Genomic DNA, 20,941 nt, shown 5'->3' on the forward strand with positions numbered 1-20,941 from the left:
GCTAAAAATATAGGCAGGGACCATGTCTTCAATCTCTAAATTTAAGTGACGACCAATTAATTAATTTGGTGCAAACCTCTAAATGTTTATGTCAGTGTCAAATCACTTGGATTTTTCTAATGTGGGAAAACCTAGCATACAGAATTTTATTGTTGGCAGTCCTTGCAAGTGTGACTTGCCCTGGGTATATACTGATAAGGTTCCAACATAGGAGATAGTTGGATAACAGGCAAAAGAGTGTAACCAGGATAAAAGCACACATAAAACTTTACTAAATTTGTTTCCAGTCAGCAACCAAACAAAGCACAGTTATAAATGCCTGATATAGGTGTCTCACCAAAGAATATGATTTTAACTACAGAGACCACTAGAACCTCTTGACGAGAGGTGTGCTGGGTCAGAGGAAAGAACTATAGCATAATCACTGCCCTATTTACAAATACCTTTGTTTAAAAAAAAAGCGGGGGGGGGGGAGTACAAACCCAGTGGAGATTTGAGTTACAACAGTGTTTCTAAAGCTAAGTCAGTAAATTCTAGCTAAGATCCTGCAAAAACTTTGGCTTTTCTTTAAAAGAGGTCTGCAAGTTTGAGGTTTGAGGACCACTGCTATACACTCTAAATCCTTGCTTAAGCCAATATAAAGAAGACAGGACTTTTGGTTCAAGAAAGCAGCTAAATATAATTGTTCATCTGTTCTACCTCCCCCAAATCAGAGAAAGCATAAAAGTCAAAAGAAATCCACAGTAAACCTGAAATGCCAGGAAGGATATCATCAGTGTCCATGAACAGAAAGAATTTTCTGGCAGATGAAATCAGATTGACTGCAAATTCCAGAAGACACACACACACACACACACACCTTAATCCCATACAAATGAAGGAGAGAATCTCCTGAAAATCTGAGTTTACCTAATAGAATCCTAGATTAAACCTGTGAATCAGAGACAGCAGGGGCTAGGAAGAATGGACCCTGAGTGGACATGTAATAAAGAGCAGCAGAACAGCTGAACCCACCTCCACACGCAGAGCCACTTTGGTGTTGCCCAAAGCAGAAAGCACAAATACTGGTGTTCCATAAAAATGGGAGTTCTAATCCAGGATGGACAGAATGGGCTGTGGGAGAACTAGGTGCCCCTAGCTATCATAAGGGTTAGGAAATCTCATAGAAGAAAACAAGTATCTCCTACCCCCAGGCCTGCCTATGTCATACCTCTCCTTTGCACAACCAACAGAGTCAGGGCTCATGTACTGACCAGCAAGGGACAAGTATCATTCCCCAGGCTGATGAAATGTGTTCCAGCAAGCAATGGTGATCAGCCTAGCCTGAGGCTTTTAGCCTCTTTTATGCCACGTGGACTTCTTTGTCAGATGAAGCCTATGGAGCCCTTCTCAGAATAATGTTTTGAAATATATAATATTTTAAAAATTTATATGATTATAAAGGAAACCAATTACAATGAAATGAAAGTATCAAAGTATTTTTAAATTATAATATAAAAATATTTTTTCTTCTTTATTAACACACAAAATGACAAGATCTAGCAGTAGGCCAAACACTGCCAAAGTTTCAAAACAGTGATGATTATAATCCACACTTACAAACTAATGTGATATGGAAATGTCTGATGTCTATCAGTGACAAAGTTACAGATTGTACTAATACTCCTATAGTTGTTGCCTATGTTCATAATTGAAGGAATTGCTAAATTTCATTTTGAAGCCAGTAAAATAATATCATTTTTCCCATCTAAATTCATGAACAGCCTGAATTCTATCTGTATTGGTCTGTGGTCCTCAAGTTAAAAATCTCTGATGGTAGACTCATCAACAAATATGAACAGGCAACCTGTTCTCATGCAAATATCAACTGCATGAGAAGGTCAACCACATATTTTAAAAAGTGCAATATTCCACAAAAGAGCTAATTCCTCAGGAAGAAAAATACAGGGAATTGGAAAGAATCATCAAAAAAACACAATTTGTATCTTTTTGTGAGCGCTATGAATTGTGTAAGACTGATGAATCATGGACCTGTACCTCTGAAACAAATAATACATTATATGTTAAAAAAAAAAAAAAAAGAAAAAAAAGAAGATAGTAGAAAGGGAAAAATGAAGGGGGGGAATTGGAGGGGGAGACGAAACATGAGAGACTATGGACTCTGAGAAACAAACTGAGGGTTCTAGAGGGGAGGGGTGTGGGGGGATGGGTTAGCCTGGTGATGGATATTAAAGAGGGCACGTTCTGCATGGAGCACTGGGTGTTACACACAAACAATGAGTCATGGAACACTACATCAAAAACTAATGATGTAATGTATGGTGATTAACATAACATAAAATAAAATAAAAAAAAAACACAATTTGTAACTACAGATAGTTTTAAAAGGAAAAGATGTCAAATTAAAAAAAAATACTTCAAAACAGGATGCGATGAAAAAGAAGCAGAGTTTTTGGAAATTATCAAGATTATTAAATTGTGACTGAACTGCAGAATGAATGAGACTTCAGATTAAAATAGTGAGCTGGAGGGGTAAGCCAAAAGATCATATCAGAATTCAGTGACAAGAACAAAGAGATTAAAAGGATGAGAGAAAAGATGAGATATGTATATTTAAAAGTTCTGCCATCCATCTAGTAGGCATTCAAGAAAGATAAAGTAACAAATAGAAGGAAAAAAATCAAATAAGTAGCAAAAAAGAACAGCAAGGCAAAGTTTCTGCCAGATGAACAAAGTCTCTTCAGTAGTGCAAGGAATAACATCTAGACACGTTATATTAAAATACATGAACTCCAACATTAAGTAGGAAGTTGTAATAGACTATGAAAGAGATAGAGTATAACCAAGTGGAAAGAAAAATTAAAACAGCATCAGACCTCTCACCTGCAACAATAGATGCTAGAAGACAATAGAACAATACTTTAACCAGGGACAATTAGAATTTACATACAAAATTAAACCATCCTTTAAAAACCAGGGCAAATTTTAAAAATTTAAAGAAATTAAAACCAGGGCAAATAATCATATGCAAAGTCTGAGTTGAACACATATAGCCTTTCTGAAAAAATACAAAATAATGTACTATAGCAAACTAAAAACTGAATTCAAGAAAGAAGATAATATAAGAAAAAAAATTGTAAGCAAAGATAAAGCCTGCAGTTAAGTTCAAATAGAAATTGATGATTGACCCTAAAATTAACTCAATTGCTAAGGAGTTATTCCTAAGGAATCAGGAATCAGAAACACAACAATAGGAGAGTATGTAAATATACCCAATCAATCAAAAGGATTCTAAAAGATCTTAAAATGTAAGTTGATGGTGTGATATTTAAAAAGTATGCTAAGGGATGTGCGTGCTCTGGGAGATGGAGGAGATTCTTAGATTCTGATTAATTCTGGATGTTAATGTAAAGTTGTTATCACTATGTGACTATAAATGTATACAAATATTTTTAAATTGGCATAACATGAACACCCCTTATTATTTCTCCCCTCTGCTTTGGCCCTAAAATGTTTCAGACCCAAAATTGTGATGCAGCTCTAGGAAGTATAAGACCTTGAAACATGGTTTTCATGTCCTATCCTCATTCTTGGCTCCATTTTATTTTTCATATTCTTATGTTCCCTCAATTTGGATTTCTTTACTTCTTTAAAAAAATCATATATATATATTTGCACATGTGTGTATATGTCCATATTCACATATGTATGTGTGTATATATGTTGAATTTTAGGTGATACATATATATATATATGTAGTATACATAATATATATTATATATATAAGGCCTAGGCAGGGATAGAAAGAATGTACATTTATAGTTCGATAGATGATTTCAATTAACTAAAGGCAAGGGTACGGTTTAACACATTACTATTTAATCTCCATCTTATTAATGTAATCCAAAGATTACCTAGCCCAGAACTGTCCTAACCTTAAGATGGTTTTCAAACCGTCTACTCTTCTGAAAATCAATGATAGCTTCACTATATCTCTTAACCACATATATGGAAAGAACCATATGTAAATTAAATTACCTAAATGAAGGGGCGCCTGGGTGGCTCAGTTGGTTGGGCGACTGCCTTCGGCTCAGGTCATGATCCTGGAGTCCCGGGATCGAGTCCCGCATCGGGCTCCCTGCTCAGCGGGGAGTCTGCTTCTCCCTCTGACCCTCCTCCGTCTCATGCTCTCTGTCTCTCATTCTCTCTCTCTCAAATAAATAAATAAAATCTTTAAAAAAATAAAAAAAAAAAATTACCTAAATGAAGAACTTGAAACATTCAAAGTGACCAGCTAACTATAATAATGAGTAGGCTTCTTTCAAGTAAAACAAAGCAAAACCAATACCTGAGTTGTAAGAGCATGTTAAGAGCACAAAGCTGTGAGGCAGACTGCCTGGGTTAATCCCAGTTAGCAGGGGTGGCAACTTGGACAACTGACAGCAACTCTTTGTGTTTAGTTTTCTCATCTGTAAAATGGGGATGGGGGGGAATAAGAAGGTTGTTGTGAGGATTCAGTAAGATAATGCCTGAGAATCTCTTAGAATAGAGGCTACCACCATAACTGTTAGCTACGACTATTATAATAAAATATTTCCTTGAATGACATATTTCCCAGAACTATATTAGCATTCTATCATACAAATGATGATTGTTTTGAACAATCCAGCTGAAAGTTCATTCAGAACAGAACAGTCAGATTCTTTATGAATAACAACATAAATTTAAAAAACTACTTCTTTGACTTTTTCTATTTCCATTCCTTTTGTCAGACCATGTATCTGATAGTTTGTAAGTAGGCATTTTCTCAAAATGCTCCATCTGAAAAATGACTAAGTCCTGTTGAAGCCTTCCCAGGTGGTCTATGCCCACAGCAACCATACTAGTCCATCTGACCCAATTAAGCCAATTTTTCCCATTAACATGCTTTTATAACTGATGGCTTCCATACTGCATGTTTAGCAAATATGAAGGAATCCATCGTCACTGGTTTCCTGCAGCAGGCTAGCATCGATTGGCAGGAGATGATTTACACATCTCTTCTTACCTCCACATTTCATATTTACACTATTAGGAATCATCAAATCAAGGTGGTTGTTGGCTTATTTTTTTTTTTTTTCCTGGAGAGCCTTTTGTTAAAAATTACCAACTCATCACAACCTCTTGTCCAAAAGAACCAGCCTTTGTAAAGTCCCAAAGTTAAGAGTACCCACATTATCTTTTAAGATAAAGCTTTTACAATGTAAAAAGCAGGTATCAGATACCCTGATTTGCATATATAAAAGAAATATGGTGTAAAAACAAAGAACAAATATACTTCTATCTGGAATATCATATTCATGAATATAACTTTCTATTCTGGGTTAAAAATCTGAGCACAAATCTTTTCAGATGCAACAGTAACTATCACAGTAATGATGTGGTTTGATTCCACATACTAAATTAACTTGGAAATATTGGTACATGATGTAAGTACTCATCGAAATTCAGTCCGTTTTATTCAAAGAAGTTTAAATTCAGAATATTTTATTTTGTTCTGGAAATTTTATAAAGGGGTTTTGCCAAAAGCATTAAATATTTGATTCTACTTGTTAAGATTTGCAGGAACTGCTTTAAATTTATTATAAAAAATAACAGCAACAGCAACACATTTTCCCCTTTCATTGAGGTAGTGAAAAAACGAACTTTAAGAGCTTTTCCATAAAAATGCTCTAAAATATTCCATTAAAATTAAAAGGCAACTGCCATTTCACACGTGGTCAGATTTAACTATTCGAAGTTATTTTAGGTATATCAGCCCCCAAAGACCAAACTACCTGAGAGTCCAGCTGCGTTCAAAGATCTCCAGAACCCAGCCTCCAAAGTTGGATAGGGTTGATAAAAACGGTTGTTAGGCCTGAGAAGGAAAGGATAGTTTTGGTAGTATTTGATGTAGTATTCAAGCTCCTAAAAATCCTCACTTGATTAGTGGTTCCTTGATGAAACAATCACCCTGCAGTGGTCAGGGAGAAATCTACACTAGAGCATGCTTAGAACAAAAGCCCAATCCAATATTGAAAGCGTGTGACCCACCCACCCCCACCCCACCACCATCAGAAACGGTGAATTGAGAATCTTAATAGCAAGCAATCTTCCAGGGTTGTGAGAAATAATGGCATTGCAGTTGAAATCTTAAGCTTTCATGATTATAAAAAGTATCTTTAAAATGCTACAATAATATGCATATTTGCTGTTAAATATTATACTCCTTCTGGTATGGTTCTCCTTGCCCAGTTTTGTTTTATAGCAATATTTATGCATTTTAAATATGGTTCAAACATTAGTTTGCCAGAGAGATATGTAGTTTCCTGCATGAGTAATTTATATATTCTTAGGGTGGTCCTTTATACATACATTTAATTAGCCTTAGAATCAGATTGTTAAAATACTTGTTTAAATGTCCCAAATATCAAGAAATAAGAGTACCTCATATTTTTCAGGAATTTATTATTGACTTTTGCACTTAAACCTTAACAATCTTTCACCAGTATCCTTGTTAGGGTTTCCCAGAACCCCAGCAAAATTTGACATAACTTACTTTTACCATAGTACCAGATGCTTATGTCTTTGGTATTTTATTTTTTGGTATAAAAGAAAGTTATCCCAAAAAAGTGAACTAATGACTACAAGATAAAAAACTATGGACACAAATGATACAGTAACTACATTTAAAGGCCAACAGACTTGTCAGTATGTGTTAACATCTTACTTCCTGCACCAGTGTTAGAAAAAGGATATGAGGGTGAGAGTGCTTTTGTTTGGCTTGTTTGTTTAGCGTTAAGTGAAAAGTATAGGGCTTGAAACCATCCATACTTGGGGTGTAATTCTGACTCTTCCATTTACTCATGTGTTTGACCCTGAGAAAGTTACTTGACTTCAAGTGACTTTTAGATTTCATCAGATTTCCTTTCAGATCCACCCAAAAATGAGAAAACAAAAATAATGAACACTCTTTTAATGATCTTATTTATACAAATATGGTGTTAATACTGAGAAAAGCTAGAACAACAGTAACTTTCAGATTAGGCCTTAACTTTTCCTCAAAATATCCCTGTTACAAATCTCTCAACCAGGGTGCCTGGGTGGCTCAGATGGTTAAGCATCTGCCTTTGGCTCAGGTCATGATCCCAGGGTTCTAGGATCGAGCCCCACATCAGGCTCCTGGCTCAGCAGGGAGCCTGCTTCTCCTTCTCCCTCTGCCTCTCCCCCTGCTCATGCTCTCTCTCTCTCTCTGTATCTCTGTGTCTCAAACGAATAAATAAAATCTTTAAAAAAAAAAAAAAAAAAAGAACCCCTAAGCCTTTGCCTTAGAATGATTTTTTATTGTCAAATATGGCTGGCTATATGTCATTTCTTATGCCAAGTATGGAAAGTATGGAAAGTGAAGGATTTCTTCAACTTCAACTTCAACTTCCCACAAACACTCAGTACTTGCTTTGCAGGCCACTGGCTTCTCTTCCACCTGAATCAGGGAAGCGGCAATTTCCAGTCTACTTGACTAAACATTTGCTGTGAGCTTAACTCCATTTGTTGGAAAGCTGCCATACGTTTATGAGCGCCTAAAGGATATTGGGTGATTGTCATCTTTCTCTTGGTCCTTCCCGCCACACCAAATGCCCAGCCACCTGGACACTGCATTCCCTGCAGAGCCCCTTGTTCCCAAAATTGTAGAATATTTGGACCAAGTTCAGAGAAGAGTTACTAAAAGGATTAAGTGACTGAGGGGACCAATTTATAAGGAACTCAGAAATGTTTGGTTAAATGGTAATTACCTTAAAAAGGTGTGGTGGCTCTGACATTGAGTTCGAATTTAAAGCCCTACTTGGCAAAAAGGCCTCTTTTCAGGCCTCCACATTCAGAAATACTCTGAAGAAGGGGCAGAATCTCCCTCTTGCTTGGCCCTCCAACCACTGCTCAGGCTGCTTGGGTGGTATTCAGAGTCCAGCGCAGTGAACTCTACCCACAGGGACAGAAGGCAACATGACAAAGCAGAGAGCTCGTTTAAGATGCTTACAAGAAAGTCTTCTCAGCAATCATGAAGAACAAGCCTGGGTCATGAAGGGCTAGTTCCTCTGTCCCAGTAACGCATTTATCCACAGCCCATCGCCAATCTCTGCTTGATGGGTGGTACCATTTAATAAGAGCTGCTGACCGAGTCCAAGTGTGCAAGTCGGTCTAAAATATACCGCTTGGAATTTAAGAATGACAGTTCCCACTTGGCCACAGAGGAAAACCTGAGAACACCTGTTAACAGTCAAGGAGGCTGAAAGAGATAATTCCTCTTTAGCAGCGTTGCCCAAAATGTTTTCCAGGTGATATAACTCCAGGTGATAAAAGTGTTACACACTTTTAAAAAGAAAAGAGCTAAGAACTGGAATAAATGAAGTCAAACTTTGTGTGATGTGTGTGTTTTAACAGTAGTATCTCTCAGATACAAATAAACAAGCCAAACAAAAACACTCTCACCCCCATAACCATCATCTTACTGGTGCAGGAAGTAAGATGTTAACACATCACTGATGAGTCTGTTGGCCTTTAAATGTAGTTACTGTATCATTTGTGTCCATAGTTTTTCATCTTGTAGTCATTAGTTCACTTTTTTGAGATAACTCTTTTACACCAAAAAATGAAATACCAAAGACATATACACTCCAAATTCAAATTGGGCTTGGAATGCTTTATTCCTGAAGTACAGATTCTTGGCATTCACAGCTACTTCCATAATGCCTTTTATAATACTGCACTCAGTAAATGAAAAATGAAATGTATGGACCAGCCTAGGCTAGAATGCAGGTTTTAAATCTAATCCACTCCTCTTTCTACCACATTGATATTCTCCCTACTCTTCACTTACAGGAAGCTTTTCATCCTATATAAATGAAATGAAATTTGTTACCTAGAAGCATTGACTTGAAGCTACAAAATATCAAGCTCGAGGGCCTTCTGCTTTCTTGAGGCATCCAGGTAAGTGTGTATTTATATTTTTTTCTTAAGGAAGCCCCACAAAACTGTATAGCCTTTATGTCCTGCAAAACTTGCTGCTACCATATAAGATGAAAATAGCCCAATGAGTTTTCACCAAATTTATAAGTTGTGATTGAGACAGTTGAACTTAAATTACTAATGATATGACAGAGTAAAATGCACTTTAGATTACTGTGGGGTCACCTTTGAGAGAGAGATATTCATCCTCCTGTGTGGCTAAAATGTATATCTAAATAAAAACTAACTCTATATTCATTATTTCCATACTCTTCATAATTACATGAACTTTAACCATCTCACTTCTTAGCATTCCTCTTAAGACATTTATTACATCTACTATTTGGTTAAATAAGCACCTTACCCAATAGTCTTACTTCCACCCTCCCACCTCTCGATATTTTCAGACAATGAATAGCCACTCTGAAATCATCACATTGTAAATATTACCACAGATGGAATTCCTTCTGACAACCATCTGAAGTTTCTGTATCATTTTTTTTCCATGAGTGGGGGCTGCCATAGTTAAACTTGAATCTACAGTACTGCAATTTGGCATTCTACTTCAATTCTTTAAAAGCTAATTTATATTGATCTTGTCTTTTGGAATTTCCTGTAGGCTGCCTCAGATAAAATAATTTCCAGCCTAATCTTTGTCTTGTCTGATCTCTAGTCTGACATTATGCCTTCAAAATCAAATCTTATCATTTAATCCAAAATAAAAACTTTATTATGAATATTAAATCAGTAATATTCACAGACTGGCCTTGGTAATTCATTTTTATCATGATTGAGAAGCCAATGTTTAAGCTTTGACTATTGATACTCAAAACTTTGCAAATTTCCAGACTGTTCGTAATTTAACAAGATACGCTAACAACCACACACACACACACAAATCACTATCCAACCACTCTGTGTCTTAGACCAAATAAAGCCTTTACCCTCTCATTTTTCAAGTAAACTTATAGTCCAGATTATAAAACCAGGACTGAGTGAAAAGCCAAACATTTTACCTTCCCATATTTCCTTCCCATCACTTCCTGAGTTGGTGACTATGAAAATATGCTAAGCCCAAAATAGCAGTCAGCTTGGCCTCAGTCATTTCCAAGCCAAAGGGGAATTGACAGACACCCCCTTTACAAGTCTAATGTTTGTAAATACCCAGTGAAATGACTTCATTCAGTCAATTATTTCTGGAGAAAGCTGGCAGAATAACATAGTAATTAAACTGAGGACTGATGGAAACTGCTAAACAGGAGAGCTATTTTGCACAGCAATTCACGTTAATGCTTTTAATGCATTTTCATTTTTAAAAAATGCTTAAAATACTAGGGCAGTTAAAAGGAACTGCCTCTTCATTGAGAAACATAGGTAAAATTCCAGGGAAGATGGCATATGGAAAAGAAGAAGAAACTCAGTTTTCCAGTATCATCTTAGAATCAGTATGATTTATTAAGTATGATGAATTGTGAAATCAAAACACAACTGTATTCAAATGTAAGTAGAAAAAGACACCCCAAAGCCAGAACATCATGTACTCAAGATTCAATTGCCTGTGTCTGGGTATTCACTTCATAGTGAATATGCTGTCTGCTGCATGTTTTTGCTCTGTCCAGTTTCCCTTTGGTTCCTCCAGCTGGCCGCCAGCTTACCTTGATTCATCCATCCAATCACTCATTTATTCAACAATATTGAGCCACCCCCTCAGGCACTCCGCTAGTTACTTGTTATGTAGCTGTAAACAAAAATACTTTTCCACACACCTCTCCTAACTGCCTAATAGTTATGTACTTGGAGATAGACAAAAATTCTAATACAAAGTAATAAATTGGAACCCAAAAGCTGATGGAAAGAGCTCTGAACGCTTCCCAAAGGAAAAAGCAAGTTGTTAAATTACTTATGTCACTTCATTTTTTATTAAGTTTTTAACTTTAATTCCAGTATAGTAAATATACAGTGTTATATTAGTTTCAGGTATACAATATAGTGATTCAATTATTCTATACATTACTCAGTGCTCATCGTGATAAGTATACTCTTAATCCCCATCACCTATTTCACCTATTTCACTCCTCTGATAACCATCAGTTTGTTCTCTATAGAGTTATAGTTCTCTATAGTTAAGAGTCTATTTCTTGGTTTGTCTCTCTTTTTTAATCCTTTGCTTATTTGTTTTGTTTCTTAAATTCCACATAGGAGTGAAATCATACGGTATTTGTCTTTCTCTGGCTGACTTATTTCAGTTAGCATTATACTCTCTAGCTCCACCCATGTTGCTGAAAATGGCAAGATTTCGTTCTCTTTTATGGCTGAATAATATTCCATTGTATATATATACACCACCTTTTCTTTATCCATTCATCTACTGATGGACACTTGGGCTGCTTCCATAACTTGGCTATTGTAAATAATGCTGGCAAAAACATAGGGGTGCATGTATCCCTCTGAATTAATGTTTTTGTATTTTTTGGGTAAACACCCACTAGCGTGATTACTGGATTGTAGGGTGGTTCTATTTTTAACTTTGTGAGGAATTTCATACTGTTTTCCGCAGTGGCTATACCAGCTTGCATTCCCACCAGCAGTACATGAGGGTTCCTTTTTCTCCACATCCTTGCCAACACTTGTTTCTTATGTTTTTGATTTTAGCCATTCTGACAGGCAAGTGTGAAGTGATCTCGTTGAAGTTTTGATTTGCATTTCCCTGATGATGAGTGATGTGGAGCATCTTTTCATGTGTCTATTGGCCATCTGGATGTTTTCTTTGGAGAAATATCTGTTCATATCTTCTGCCTATTTTTTAATAGGATTATTTGTTTTGGGGGGTATTGACTTGTATCAGTTCTTTATATATTTTGGATACTAACCCTTTATCAAATATGCCATTTGCCAATATCTTCTCCCATTCAGTAGGTTGCCTTTTAGTTTTGTTCATTATTTCCTTTGCTGTACAGAAGCTTTTTATTTTGATGGTTTCAATAGTTTATTTTTGTTTTTATTTCCCTTGCCTCAGGAGACATATCTAGAAAAATGTTGCTACAGCCAATGCCAAAGTATAGCACTTCATTTTTAAAAGACTCTAACATACAAATAAACACCATCTTTTCTAGTACCTGATGGCATAGATACAAAACCTAAAAAAAGGGGAAACTTTTAGGTCATTTATAACAATCTAAAGAATGGAGTAACAGAAGTTGGCAAAAATAAAGACCAACTTAGGGAAACCAAGCCAGAAAATTCCAAGGTAGAGTGAAATTGGATGAGTTAGTGACTAAAAAGCGTTTCTGCTACACTTCAGAAATATTTCTCACTTCTCTTTGTCAATATTAACTTACTAAATATTCTTCTGGATGAATAATCATACTCCTTTGAAAATACAAATAACATGGGGGTGTGGGGTTAAGGGCTGTCAGTCATTCACATTCTGCTTGTATGAGCTACATAAGAATTTAATGAAATGTTTGGCACAGTTCTTTGTAAACTGAGGAATACTATAAAATCAGAATGGCAGGGTAGTTAAGATCGTAGATTCTGAATTTGAAAACTAGCTCTACTAATAACAAGCTATGCAAGTTTAGGCAACTAATTTAATCTCTTGATGCCTCAGTTTCCTCATCTACAAAATGGGAATAATAGTTGAAACTATTCCACAAGGTTGTTGAAAGGTTTAATTAGTTAATATATGTAAAGCACTTAAAACAGTGCTGGGACTTGCCCTTTTGACCAAAACAGAGTAACAGGGACTGGTTTTATGCTCCCTCCTAAAGCTACCAAAAACAAACAAATAGGATATGAAATAGAATATGAAATAATGATTATCAAGACATAGTACATCAGGGAACGAAGGACAGTGATCCCTGAGACATGGGAAGACAAATGAAGCAAGCCTGAATGATTGCCCTAATTCACTGCCTTGAGAGAGTTCCCAGGCCACAGTATAGAAGAGAATTGAGGGGGGATCCAGGCAAAGTTTGCAGGGCTCCCTAAATTGAGGAGATACAGTTCAGAGTGTGAGCAGAAGAACAAGGGGGCTAGAAAGTGCAAAACAAAGTACCAGAAAGGAGAGAGTTGAAAAAAAATTAAAAGGCAAAAACAAAACAAACAAAAAAAACTCCAAAAAACAAACAATGGGGATCAGCAGAGTATCCCCTCAAGTATTCACCAGAGTAGTGATAAGCACATGCCATGTGAGGAAACTATGTAAGACCAGGGGAAGAACTATCCAAAAGCACCAGAGAGTATAGTACACAATACTCACATAGGAGCAGGAATAGTGGCTATTGTCACCAGTCAGACAGAAAAACCTCAAAATACAAAGAACATTTGGTAGAGTACTCAGAAGATTCTTATCCCAGTAATAGGAAATAATTAGTCTTGACTAAACATTTCTCTGCTCATATCTAACACATTTTAAAACCATTTTCAAAGGGGTGCCTGAGTAGCTCAGGGGGTTAAGTGTCCAACTCTTGATTTAGGCTCAGGTCATGATCTCAGGGTAATGGGACTGAGCCTTGTGTTGGGCTCTGCGCTCAGCGTGGAGTCTGCTTGAGATTCTCTCTCTCTCCCTCTGCCCCTTCCCCCACTTGTGTGCTCTCTTTCGCTCTGTCTCTCTCTCAAATAAATAAATAAATAGATCTTTTAAGAAATAATTCTCAAAAAAGATAAAACTATTTTCAAGTAGCAACTGCATCTCAGAACAAAGTTCAAAAATATTTAAAGAAAAACAAAAATAACAAGCCAAATTCACAAGGTAAAATTCACAATGTGAATCAAATCAAAGGTTACCAGGTATGCAAAGAAGGAGAAAAATATGAATCAAAATGGGGAAAATTAATCAACTGAAACTGCCCCAGAACAGATTTTAGAATCATCAATGACATTAATTATAATTAATAATGACATCATTATTATATTCCACATGTTCAAAAAGTATGGACAGACACTAAAGATATTAAAAAAAAAGACCCACGTTGAACAGCTATAGATGAAAGCTACAATGTCTGTGATGAAAAAGACACACCAGATGGAATTAGACGAGAAAATATTAGTCAACATGAAGACATAACAATAGAAACTATACAAAATGAAGCAAAAAATATTAAAATACAAAAAGAGCTTCAGTGAATTACAGGAAAATGTCAAGTGGTCAACAAACATGTAATGGTAGCCCCCAAAGAAGAGTGTGGGGAAGATGGAAAATACTTGAAGAAATAATGGCAAAAAAATTATTAAATTTGATGAAAACTAAAAATCTACACCTCCAAGAATCTCATGTAACCTTAACATAAGAAATAGGAAGAAAAGTACACCATGACATCATACTCAAATTGCTCAAAAACATGATAAAGTACAAATCTTACAGGCAGACAGAATAAAAAGATAAATTATATATGAAGAAACAAAGATAATGATAATAGATTTCTCATCATAAAAAATACCAGCTAGAAGACATGGAGCAGCATCTGTAAAGCATTAAAAGAAAAAAAGTCAAACTAGAATTTTATACTCAGTAAAATATCCTCAAAAACAAGGCAAAATAAAGACTTTTTCATTCAGGCAGAAGGAAAATTATACCTGATGGAAATATGGATCTGCACAAAGGACTAAAGAGTACAAGAAATTTTTTTTTTTTTTTTTAAAGATTTTATTTATTTATTTGACAGAGAGAGACATAGCGAGAGAGAGGGAACACAAGCAGGGGGAGTAGGAGAGGGAGAAGCAGGCTTCCCCGCGGTGCAGGGAGCCCGATGTGGGGCTCGATCCCAGGACCCTGGGATCACGACCTGAGCTGAAGGCAGACGCTTAACGACTGAGCCACCCAGGCGCCCCAAGAGTACAAGAAATTTTACCTATATGAGTAAATATATAAGACTTTCTTATTTATTTATATTTTTGAAAAAGATAACTGTTTCAACAAAAATAATAATACATTGTGAGGTTTGTAACACATATAAGTAAGATGTATAAAAACAACAACATACAGGCCAGGAGGGAAGAAGTAAAAATATGTATTTGTAAGTTTCTTATACTATATGTTAAGTGTTATATTACCTGAATGTCGATTGTAGTAAGTTAAAGATGTATACTATGATGCCAAACTGACCACTAAAATAAGAAAACAAGGAGTTATAGCTAATAAGTTACCAACGGAAATGGACAAAATCTTAAAAAAAAAAAAAGAATACGAAAGAAGATAGGGAAAGGGAATAACATATGAGACAAAAAGAAAGCAAAGACTAGAATGTTTTGTTTTGATTTTAGGTTTAGCTTAGAGGTTTAAGACCTAAACATAATAATCACATTAAATGTAAATGGTATCAACACACCAATTAAAAGGCAGAAATTGTTAGATTAGATAGAAAAGCAAGACCAACTATGTGCTGCCTAAAAGAAAGGTACAAGTAGGTTAAAAGTGTAAAAAAAAAAAAAACAAGAAAAGGAAAAAGATATACCAAGTTAACATTAATCAAAGAATGCTAGAGTAGTATATTAACATCAGACTAAGTTCAGACTAATATTACCAGGCAAAAGAAAGGAAGAAGATTTTATAATAATAAGTGGCTCAAATAATCAAAAGGGCATACAATCCTAAATTTTTATACACCTAATAACAGAGCTTCAAGACACATAAAGTGGGGCACCCTGAGTGGCTCAGATGGTTAAGTGTCTGCCTTTGGCTCAGGTCATTATCTCTAGGTCCTGGGATGGTGCCCCACGTCAGGCTTCCAGCTCAGGGGGGAATCTGCTTCTCTCTCACCCTCTGCCTCTCCCTCTGCCTCTCTCCACTGCTCATGCTCTCTCATTGTCTCTCTCTCTCAAATGAATAAATAAAATCTTAAAAAAAAAGACACATAAAGCAAAACTGACAGAAGTGCAAAAAAAATGGACAAATACAAAATTATAGTAGCAAATTTCAATTCTTTTCTCTCAACTGAATAAATAGAAAACCAGTAATGATATGGGGGACTTAAAAATCACAATCAGCCAAAATTGACTTGATTGGTATTAACAGAACACTCCAACTAACAATAGTAAAATATACATTCATTTTATTTGCACACAAAACATTTCCCAAGAGAGGCTATTTTCTGGGGCATAAAACAAGTCTCATTAAATATAAAAGCATTCAAATTATACAAACTACTTCTTTGATCACAACAGAATTAAATTAAAAATAAATGAGAGGTCTCTAGAAATCTCCAGATATTTAAAACTAAGCAACACAATTTTAAATAACCAGTAACTAAAAGATGAAATAAAAAAACCTAAAAAACAATTTGAATTGAAGGAAAATCATAAAAACAATATATCAAAATTCATGGGAATCTGCTAAAGCAGTATATAGGAGAAAATTTATAGCACTGAACATTTATTTAGAAAAGAAGAAAGGTTTTAAATCAAGGACCTCAATTTCTACTTTAGAAAAGAAGAGCAAATGAAATGCAAAGTAAGCATAAAGTAGTAAAGATTAGAGAAGAAATAAAAAATGTAGAAAACTAATAAATAGAAAAATCAGTAAAACTAAAAGCTGGTTGTTTAAGAAAAATAGAATTGATAAACCTCTAAGGAGAGTGATCAGAAAAAGAGACAAGATACAAATTACTAATATCAGGAATTACAGAAGTGATATCAGTACAAAACCGAGTCATTAAAGGATAATAGACATTGGGGGGGGTCCCCATGCCACCCTTAGTTTTGATAATTAGCACTAGAAAGACTCAAAGAACTCAGAAAAGCTGTTATACTCACAGTTAACTTACAGTTTATTACGTGAACAGATACAGATTAAAATCAGTAAAGGCAATGGGGTGCCTGGGTGGCTCAGTCGGTTAAGCTTCTGCCTTTGGCTGAGGTCATGATCTCGGGGTCCTGGGATTGAGCCCTGCCTGTGTCAGGCTCCTTGCTTGGCGGAGAGCCTGTTTCTCCCTCTCCCTCTGCCCCTCCCCCTGGCTCATGTGCTCTCTCTCTCTCTCTAACAAATAAAATCCTTCTTAAAAAATCAGCAAAGGCAAAATTCATCTAGAGAGGTGTCTAGAAAAAATCAGATATAAATTTCTAGTTGTCCTTTCCCAGGGTAACTTGTATGGACTGCACTTAATTCTCCCAGCAACAGTATGTGACAACACATATGAAGTATCACCAACTAGGGAAGCTCATCTAAACCTTGTTGTCTAGGGTTCTCATTGACAGTCATGCAGGCATGGAACACCCATATGACTGACTTTAGCTACCCAGTCCCCAGCCACTCCAGAGACCAAACTGATAAAGCATGGCCTAGGAATCCAGGTAAACGAAAATAGTCATTCACATAAATCACTTTGTTAGCATAAGCCACCTGATGAACACAAAGGCCCTAGGTATATAAAGACAATTTTATTACACAGGATATTCCAAGGGTTTAGAGGTTTTCTCCCAGGAGCCAGTCAATGGCTAGTTCTTTCTTCGGGATGTGCAGGGTTTAACCATCACAAACCCTCTAAGTGAACCCTTTACTGTACAATAAGAAAATATTCTGAACAACTTTATGCCAAATCAGTCAACAACTTAGATGAAACAAATATCTTAAAAGAAAAACTATGAAAAGTCACTCAAAAATAAATACTCTAAACAGCCCTATATCAAAGAAACTCAATTTGTGGTTAAAAAGTTTCCCACAAAGAAAACTCCAGACGGATTCGCTGGTAAATTCTACCAAGTATATAAGTACGAATTAATACTAAAGCTACATGAGTCTTCCAGAACATGGAAAAGAAAAAAAAATGTTTCTCATTTGGTGAGATCAGTATTAACCTGATCCCAAAACAAGGCAGACATCACACAAAACAATTACATACATTAGTATCCTTCATGAACATATGCAAAAATTCTAAACAAAATTTTAGCCAATCAAGTCCAAGAATATATAAAAAGCATACTATATTATGTCTAAGTAAAGTTGATCCCAGGATGCAAGATTTGTGTAACACTGGCCAATCAATTCAACTCACCATATTAACAATCTAAAAAAGAAAAATCTGGGGCACCTGGGTGGCTCAGTCATTAAGTGTCTGCCTTTGGCTCAGGTCGTGATCCCAGGGTCCTGGGATCCAGCCCCCGCATCGGGCTTCCTGCTCAGCGGGAAGCCTGCTTCTCCCTCTCACACTCCCCTTGCTTGTATTCCCTCTCTCACTGTCTCTCTCTCTGTCAGATAAATAAATAAAATCTTAAAAAAAAAAAAAGAAAAATCCTATTATCACCTCAATAGACCCAGAAAAAGGATGCAAGAAAATCCATTATCCATTTCTTTTTTTTTTTTTAAGATTTTATTTATTTATTTGACAGAGAGAGAGAGAGAGAGAGAGAGAGAAAGAAGAGCAGGGGAGAGGGAGAAACAGGCTCTCCGCAGAGCAGAGAACCCAATGCAGGACTCGATCCCAGGACCCTGAGATCATGACCTGAGCCGAAGGCAGACGCTTAACTGACTGAGCCACCCAGGCGCCCCCCATTATCCATTTCTGATAAAAGCTCTCAGCAAACTGGGAATTTCAACAGCATGATAAAAGGCATCTACCAAAAAAACCTAAAGCTAACACCATATTTAATGGTAAAAGACTTATGCTTTTCCCCTAAGATCAGAAACAAGACAGGGCATTAATCTCACTTCTATTCAACATTATACTGGTGGGTCTTGGCTAGTGCAATAAGGCAAGAAAATAAATAAATGGCATGCAGATTCGAAAGAAAGAAATAAAATTGTGATTTGCAGACATGATCATCCATGTAGAAAATCCAATGAAATTTACCTTAAAAATGCTGCTATAACTAATAAGTGTATTTATCATGGTTGATCAACAAACATAAATCAATTTTATTTCTATATAGTAGATACACACACAAAAAATTGAATATTGAATTAAAAGTGCTATTTACAATGGGTCATGCTATTAACTATTCGGATAAATCTGACAGAAGATGTGCAAAATACATATACTGAAAACTGCAGAATATTGCTGAAATACTATTTTAAGGCTTTATAAAAAATAAAATGGTATCTTGGGATTCTTCTCTTCTCAACCTATTTTTAGTTTTTTATTTACTAACCAATGAGTCCATGGCTGCAAATAGCAATAAGTAATAAATGGGGTTAATGTTATTCACCATCACAGAAATTCATACTGAAAAGGAATCTCCAGAATACATGAAATGTGGAAATGTTTCATCTCAATACTTAACTTGGAAAGGTTTAGTCTTTCAACATTTATTTGAAGGCTCAGTAGGCATCAAACATTTTGTTATGCTCTGGTTGAATAAAAGATACATCCCCTGATCTTATGAAGCTGTTACCTAATAGAGGGAAACAGAAAATAAACAAGCAAGCAAACAAACGCAAATTACTTAAGAGTTGTAATTAGTGCTATTAAAGTAATAAAGAACACGGAAATGGGGGTGGGTGGGAGGGGTGCTACTTGGATAAGGGGGTTATTGAAAGTCTAAGTGGACATTCAAGTCAAAACCTGAAGCAGAAAGAACCAGACTGATAAGGGAAAGATTATTATGGCCAAATAGAACAGCATTTGGGAAAGCCCTGTGTAGGGCAGGAGGAGGTAGGGGGTGAGCCTGACATGTTCCAAACCTCCAAAGAAAGTCAATTTGACTAGAGTGTAGGGACTATTGAGTAAAGGGAAAGATAAGCCTAATGATCACTTAAGAGAGGTACGAAGGGGTGAGATCACACAGGCTCACACAGGAACTGGTATTTTATTCAAAATGCAACAGGAAGTCATTTTACAGTTTTAACCAGACTACACACATTAGATTTTCATTTTTTAAAAAGATCACCTCTAGTTGTTCTGGTAGAGAATCAATCAGAGGGAATATAATGATCTAAGCTATCACAGATGATTCCCTTTTGCCATAAACACATAAAACTGCTGAATAACATATAACATGTTTTTATTTAAAAGAAAAAATATAGGGGCCTCTAGGTGGCTCAGTCAGTTGAACCTCCAACTCTTGATTTCGGCTCAGGTCATGATCTCAGTCAGGGTCGTGAGACTGAGCCCTGTGTCTGTTTCCACACTCACCAGGGAGTCTGCTTCTCTCCCTCTGCCCCTCCCCCCACTCATGCTCTCCCACTCTCTCTCCCCCAAATAAATAAATAAATCTTTAGGAAAAAAAATATATCCTAGAACATAAAAGAAAGCAAAAAGAGATGTAGAAAGCAAACCCAAGGGGGACTCTACCTGAATATTTAAGTGCTGGAGGTTGGGATTCCTGTACACATTTGAAGACAAGATCGCTGAAATAAAGTTCACAGCCTGGAAAGGATGGTCCATGTGATAACAGAGGGTTAGAAAAAACTCAGCCTACTGATAACCTGAGCCCTGATCATACGTGGGGGAGAGATCCAAATTTATATCACAAGTTGAAAAAATTACTTTAAATTTGATTTAAAGCAACTGAAAGTTCTAGCTCCCAGCAAAACCAATCTGCAAAGACAGTCTCTCAACCCAAGATACAGAGGACTTTCACAAAGCAAAAAATTTCTTTGAAGCTAAGCTCCCATGAAAATATTACGTCATCTGAAGAAACCAGTCACCATGAGGGAAAGCCAACAGAAACAATAAGAGTTAGAACCTTGCAAACTGGAAATTGTAATTTTATACAGATGTTTTTTTTACTATAATCTAATGTTTTGGTTCTCATTCAAGGCTGATGCAAAACCTTTTAAAATACCGTAATTTCCATCCCTATTAAGATTATTGATAATTCTTGAAATTCACCCAGAGCTAAAAAGAAAGTTTATGTATAAAATTTAACATGGGGCATACAGGGTGCTTCATTTTTACTACATGGCTGATGCTTGTAAATGGGAAACCGAATTAATTACCATTGGTACTGATCCCCACCTGCTAGATAATCCGTATCTTTAAAATAT

The sequence above is a fragment of the Phoca vitulina genome, unplaced genomic scaffold (genome assembly GCF_004348235.1).
Source record: "Phoca vitulina isolate PV1807 unplaced genomic scaffold, GSC_HSeal_1.0 scaffold54, whole genome shotgun sequence".
Lineage (NCBI taxonomy): Eukaryota > Metazoa > Chordata > Mammalia > Carnivora > Phocidae > Phoca > Phoca vitulina.